Genomic DNA, 7395 nt, shown 5'->3' on the forward strand with positions numbered 1-7395 from the left:
GAATCTCACAGGATGCTTTATTGGGTGTCAAACAATTTCATGAATCACATCTCCCTAATTGAATTGCATTTTTTTTTGAAGTAGTAGTAGAACCTGCTGCCTAAGAGGTCTGCAAGGCTGAGCATAGAATTATTTGGTAATAACATTTGGATTTTTTTTTTTTATAAACCAAGTTTTTTGTAAGGAACAGCTTTTTGGTAAAGATATTAACTTGATAGTTACTTAAATTATTCTAGTGTTGTAAGGTGTATTACGTGAAAAAAAACAACAACCAAGGTATACAAGAACTGCATAGTTAAGAACCTGTTGTGTAAAAGGGGGAGAAAAATATAGACTATAACATAATGCATGGGGCGGGGGGTGGGGGGGGGTGGTGGTGAGTGTGTGTACTATCTCCTTTCCTTAAAAGTATCTATAAGATGCCGAAACCGGTTTGGCTCAGTGGATAGAGCGTTGGCCTGTGGACTGAGGGGTCCCAGGTTCGATTCTGGTCAAGGGCATGTACCTGGGTTGCGCGCACATCCCAGGTGTGCAGGAGGCGGCTGATCCATGTTTCTCTCTCATCGATGTTTCTGACTCTCTATCTCTCTCCCTTCCTCTCTGTAAAAAATAAATAAAATATATTTAAAAAAAAAAAGTATAAGAAACCAGTAATAATGACTCTTGGGAGGAAGGCAGGGGTGTCTGACAGCAGGATGGGGGAGGGTTGGGGTTACCCTCGTACTTTGGAATCAGTCAGTGCTGTGGGGGCACGAGGGAGCCCAGGGTGCTGGAGCATTCTGGACCTGGGTCTGAGGTGGTCATGTGGGTGAATACACGTGGAAAGCCATCAAACTGTAGACATGCACTTCGTCACATGTTATACTTTCAAGAAAATGGTGTCTTTTCTTGGTATGAAATAAGATTTTATTACTACATTTAATATTTATAATAAATCAAGGAAAGCAGCCATCTTTTCGCCATTTAACAAGTAACATAAAATGCTTAATTCATCCTAAGTTAACTATATAACATAAAATATGATTCGTTAGCAAATAGATTTTAAAACGGCTTACATCATGTTTGAATTAGAGCCTAAATGTTTATGAACCCACAGATTAAATATTACTGTGTGTTCTGGCAGCAAGTGATGTCTTTTCATGAAAAAAATTAAACATATTAAAAATAATGTTTTCAAAAGAAAAATAACGTCAGACCAGGATGCACTGCCTGGTGAGCCTCCGCCCTCTGCGTCTGGGCGTAACGACAGTGACCGAGGGGAGAGGTGGCCAGTGTCCCCGAGAGCTTGACAAATAAGAGCCCAGCGAAGGACAGAGGAAAAGTCCCACGGAGCCTCAGCAACCGGGAGCCTGCTGCCCCCTGCGCATCCTGGCACCACTGAGGCTGACAAAGAACCCTTCTGAGAGGCAAGAGAGGAAATGAAAACTGGAGAACGAAACCATTTACTGATACTCACTTGCTCAGCATTTTGCCGTTTTCAGAGCCCTTGCCTGTCCATTATATCGTTTGACCTGTAAAACCCTGATGAATGGACTGGGCACGTGTTGGTCACCCCGTTTCATGAATGAGGAAGGAAGCTGAGGCCTGGAGAGCGAAGTCACAAGGAGGTGACAGAGCCAGGACTCAAACCCGAGACACGCAGTTCCAAGTCCCATGTGCTTCTCGCTGCTTCCCAGAGAGGCCACCGGGCGTCGAGCCAGCCCTGACGTCCCCACTTGCCAGCGGCTGATTTCGGGCAAGTCACCGAATCTCGGTGCCTCCCTAGTCTCATCCGGACAACGGAGCTGATGTGAAGAAGAAATGAGCTGATACGTGGAAAGCACATCGGAGGTGCTCATCAAAAGTTAGCTTTTGTTGTTATTCCCAGAGACAAAGAGAGACACGAGGAGAATGGCAAAGAGGAGAAATGAGAATCATGCAGAGAAGCGGGTGAGGAGGACAATTCAGAGGCAGAAACGGCCACAGCACGTCCACGCGCATCTCCTGCCCAGCCAGTGACAACAGGAAGGGGGTGACTAGGCAGAGGCCAGGGTCGGGCCAGGAGCACCAGTAGGCAGGTGCCTCACCCCTACCTTGGCCTGCCACCTGCAGAAGCTCACAGTTTGCATGGGCCTAGGGGTGCTGGTCCAGACAGAGCGTGAGGCCCAGCAGGGGAGAAATGAGAGGGAAAGGCTCATGGCCTGGATGTAACTCAAGATGCGGACAGGTGAGCTGAGGTGGCCTGACTTCTTTCCCTCAGCGTGCCAGCCCCGCGCCCAGTGGTGCGCTGGCAAAAACGAACAACCTCTTGATGGGGGGTGAGGGGCAGTGCTGGGGGCGGGCAGGCATGAACATCCTATGACCTCATCGATGTAGCCATTGGTGGGTAAGAACAAGGTGACCGCCTTGCTGAGTCTGAGCCACGCAATCCATCCAGCGGTCTCAGAACTCTAGTGACGCGAACGGGGGGCCAGATGCTGGGGACAGTGGCGGCGAGCAGACAACGGCTTTGTCCTCCGGGAACTTACATGCTTTGGTGGAGGAGACAGACACTGATCATATAAACAAGCTAGATGAAGCTGGATGATGACCGTGAGACGATGAGAAAGTGAAGCGGGGGCAGGGAACAGAGGGCTCGGTGCACTAGGTACGCTGGTGGACGGGAGCCTCGCCAAGGAGGGGCGTTGGGGCAGGGACATGCGTGGGGGGGCGGGGGTGCCATGCGGATTTCTGGGCGAAGAGTTTCTAGGCTGAAGGAACAGCAGGTGCCAAGGTTCTGAGGGGAGTGTCCTGAGAGAGGCGAGATGGGGCAAGGGAAGGGGTGAGCTCCGACAGGCAGCCGGGGACCAGATCCCAAAAGGCCTGGAGGGTCACGGGAGGGAGGATCAGGTGGAATTTTAACTGACGCCCCTGGAGGGTTGGGACCAGGACCCTGGATTAGGGTTTCAGATAGAAAAGAACTCCTTTAGCCCTGGCCGGCTTGGCTCAGTGGATAGAGCGCTGGCCTACAGACTCAAGGGTCCCGGGTTCGATTCCGGTCAAGGGCACATGCCCGGGTTTCGGACTCCATCCCCAGTAGGGGGTGTGCAGGAGGCAGCTGATCAATGATTCGCTCTCATCATTGATGTTTCTATCTCTCTCTCCCTCTCCCTTCCTCTCTGAAATCAATAAAATTTTTAAAAAATTTAAAGAACTCTTTTATTTTTAAAAATATGTTTGTAGTGATATTTTTCAGAGAGAGAAGAAGAGAGAGAGATAGAAACAGCGATGAGAGAGAAACATTGACCGACTGTCTCCTGCATGCCTCCTACAGGGGATCCAGCCTGCAACCCGGGCATGTGCCTGACCTGCGCCTGATCTGTGATCTCTGGTGCCTGGGACCGTACTCAGCAAACGGAGCCACACCGCTGGGCTGAAAAGAACTCCTTGGGGGCTGTTTGCAGAAGGACCACCAGGGGGCGAGTGTAGAAGCAGGGAGAGCAGCTCTTGCAATCAAGAGAGGGAGAGGGAGGGGGAGGGGGAGGGGGAGAGGGAAGGGAGGGGTGAGGAGGAGAAGGATGGGGAGGGGAGAGGGGGGGATGTGGTGAGCAGGGCGGGGAAGGGGAAGAGGGAGGGGAGCGAGATGATGGTGGCTTGGACAGAGGGGTGGTCTGTGCGGGGCGTGAGGTGTGAAGAAAGGCTCCATGTGGTACACCCTGAAGGCAGAAGCAGCCACACCAGCTGCTGGAACACACTATCCCGGAACGCAGCTACAGGGAGGACTAACGTAGCTAAGGACTCCAGGGGGTTCAGCCCCTCCTGGGGGCGAGGAGCTCTCCCTAGTTACCTTGTTCATTGTCCCACAAGGGGCATTTCCTCTGTTTACAATAACTACCTGGAGGCTCAGAGAGGCTGAGTGACTGCTCAGAGCCCACAGCAGAGCGGGGATGTGATCATGGGTGCCCTTCCCCGGAGGACTTTGGGAGGATTAGGATACTGCCTGACACACAGTGGGTGCTCACATGATTGTGAGTTTACAAAAGATTTCCTACTAAGGGCCCCTATTTCTTTACATTCACAGACTCCCCTGCCCCCCAACTTTATTGAGCTGTAATTGAGAAGTAAAAATTGTGTGGATTAAACGTGTACAATGTGATGTTTTGATACAGTCATAAACGTTTTGTTTTTGTTAATCCTCACCGGAGGGTATTTTTTTCCCATTTTTAGAGAGAGGGGAGGGGAGAGCAGGAGGGGAGAGAGAAAGAGGGAGAGAGATTGATGTGAGAGAGACACATGGATTGGTTGCCTCCCGCACAAGCCCACTGGGATCGAACCTGCAGGATACATGCCCTTGACTGGGAATCGAACCCATGACCCTTTGGGGGCCTGGGCCAACACTCTAACCACTGAACACACCAGCCAAGGCCAGTCATAAACTTACAAGGCTGTAAGCAGTACACATCCACCGGAATGGCTAAAATTAAAAACAAATATAACAACCAAAACCCCGACCGTGCCAAATGCTGGCAAGGATTCGGGCAATGGGAATGCTCATCATTGCTGATGCGAATGCAAATGGCACAGCCCCCGTAGAAGACAGCTTGGCAGTTTCCGAGAAAGTTAATCATGTGCTTGCCATACGACCTCGTGGTCCAGTTCTAGGTACTTACCCGAGAGAAGTAAAAATGTGTGCTCACACAAAACCTGAACACGAATGCTGATAGTTCAGAGCGGCGTTATTCATAACTGCCCGCCCTGGGAATAACCCGGATGTCCTCAGCTGGCAGGTGGGTAGCCACCTGCGGCCCGCCCACGCAGCCCTTTCCGTGTGCGGGACTACGTGAACTAAACAAGGGCTCCAGGCTTGGTGTGTCTTCCTTTTGTTTTGTTTCTACACGTTCCCCTGTCTTGTCACACTGGCCTGTCTCCTTGGAGTAAATTCTCAGGGTTAGAATGTCGGGGTGAGTGCAGCTAGAACATTGGGATGCATGTAGTTAGAATGTCAGGGTGAGGCACACTCCCCCTCCAATGAGCATGTCCGTGCCATCCCCCCACAGGCACGTACCTCCCAATCTCTAAGGGACCCCATGAGACTTGCAACCAGGGGAGCCATGGGCAGCGGTAGCTCGCCCCAGGCCAACCCCTGCACCGTCTCCAAGGCCCTTCCCTCTGACCTCTCAGTGAGCTAGAGCAGCCCCGCCTGCGCTCTCCTGTTGCTTCTTCTGGGCCCGTCCCGGTGTCACTGTCCCAAGTATGTTTTTGCTGCCATCCTGGACCCGTTACCCTTTGGCCCAGTGCTGTGTGGCCCTTCGCTTTGGATAGTCCCATCCCCTGTCCACTTTTCCTTAAATAAACTCCATTTTCTTTTTTATAAAAGTATGTTGGGGTGAGTATTGCTAGAATATAGGGGTGCATGTAGCTAGAATGTTGGGGAATGTGTAGTTAGAATATTGGGGTGAGTTACCTAGAATGTTGGGGTGAGTGCAGTGAGAATGTCGGGGTGCATGTAGCTAGAATGTTGGGGTGTGTGCAGCTAGAATATCGGGGAGAGTGCAGTTAGAATGTCGGGGGGTGCATGAGCTAGAATGTTGGGGAGTGTCTAGTTAGAATGTCAGGGTGAGTGCAGCTAGAATATCGGGGTGAGTATAGTTAGAATGTTCGGGTGAGTTACTAGAATGTGGGGGTGAGTGCAGCTAGAATGTCGGGGTGCATGTAGTTAGAATGTCAGGGTGCATGTAGCTAGAATGTTGGGGAGTATGTAGCTAGAATGTTGGGGAACGTGTAGTTAGAATATTGGGGTGAGTTACCTAGAATGTTGGGGTGAGTGCAGTTAGAATGTCAGGGTGCATGTAGCTAGAATGTTGTGGAGTGTGTAGCTAGAATGTTGGGGTGCACAGGGCTCAGTCCTTGGACCTCTTCCTTTAGTCTCACGCACACTTTAAACCCCATCTGTGGGATGACGGCTCCCACATCTACACCCCAGCCCAGACCTGGCGCCTGAGCCCAGATACCCACCGCTGGCCGTGACCGTGAGGGCACCTCGGATGTGAGTGTCATGTCACGGCAGAACTCTGGATGGATGTGCTGCTCCCCTCCTGTCCCCCCCCCGCCCCCCCCCCCCCCCCCCCCAGTCTCTCACCTCGGGTCAGCGGCAGCTCCGTCCTCCATGTCTCTGGTCAGAGGGCCGGGGTTGGCGCTGGCTCCTCCTCTCTCCCACCATCCACTGTGGGGAGTCTCTTCACCCACCTCCACAACAATCCAGAAGGCTGTCCCTCCCACCACCGCTCCAACCCTGACGTAAGCCACCACCTCTCTCACTGGGATCCTTGCAACAGCCTGCAAACTGCTTCCATGCTCGCCCCCTTGGTCTATTGCAGTGATGGCGAACCCATGACACGCGTGTCAGAGGTGACACGCAAACTCATTTTTTTGGTTGATTTTTCTTTGTTAAATGGCATTTAAATATATAAAATAAATATCAAAAACATAAGTCTTTGTTTTACTCTGGTTGTAAAGATCAAAAAATTTCTATGTGTGACACGGCACCAGAGTTAAGTTAGGGTTTTTCAAAATGCTGACACGCCAAGCTCAAAAGGTTCGCCATCACTGGTCTATTGCAACAAGCAGCAGGAGGGTTTGTTCAAACAAACCAGACCCCTCCAATGACTCCCCTTTCGCCCAGCCCTCTGAAGGCCTCCCATCTGCCTCCCCTGACCCCAACCTTGGCTTAAGGATCATCTAACATCTACCATCTCCTTCCTGTCTACTCTGCTCCAGTCACTCACCTCCTCATTGTTCTTTGCACACACCAGGCAGGCTCCTGCCTCAGGCCCTTTGCACTGGCTGTCCTCCTCCCCCCTCCCCCGCCCACCGCCTGGAATGCTCTTCCCCAAGATGTCTGCACAGCTCCCTCCCTTATTTCCTTCCTTGAGGTTGTTTTCAAACATTAACTTCTCAGTGAGGCCTTCCTTGATATTCCTTTTAAACACGCACACGCACACGCACACGCACACGCACCATTCTCTCTCATTCCCCTTTTACTTTTTCTTCCACGAGGGAGGCCAACCATCCTGGTTGTCTGGAGCTGCGGGGTTTCCTGGGACTTTGGGTTGTAAAACTGGGAAAGTCCAGGATGGTGCGTCACCATACGTAAGCACACGTCATACCAGATATGCTCCACATTTACATACTCTGCTGTGGATTAGCTCCCCGACTAGAAGCTACACTCCACGAAAGCAGAACTTTTCGTCTGCCTCGTTGACTGCTGCATCCCCAGTACAGCAGCCGTGCTGGGCTCACAGAAGATGCTCGACAGAAACTGTTGAATGAGGGGATGGGCCTGTGGCCAGCCTGGTCCCCAGAGACTGTGCCAAGGAGGTGTTCTGGGGCTTTTAAAACACCCTCCAGGAGGCAGGCAGCCTCAGGTTGGGAGTAGGC

The sequence above is a fragment of the Myotis yumanensis genome, unplaced genomic scaffold (genome assembly GCF_028538775.1).
Source record: "Myotis yumanensis isolate MYYU_CA2020_CCGP unplaced genomic scaffold, mMyoYum1.0.hap1 SCAF_6, whole genome shotgun sequence".
Classification (NCBI taxonomy): Eukaryota; Metazoa; Chordata; class Mammalia; order Chiroptera; family Vespertilionidae; genus Myotis; species Myotis yumanensis.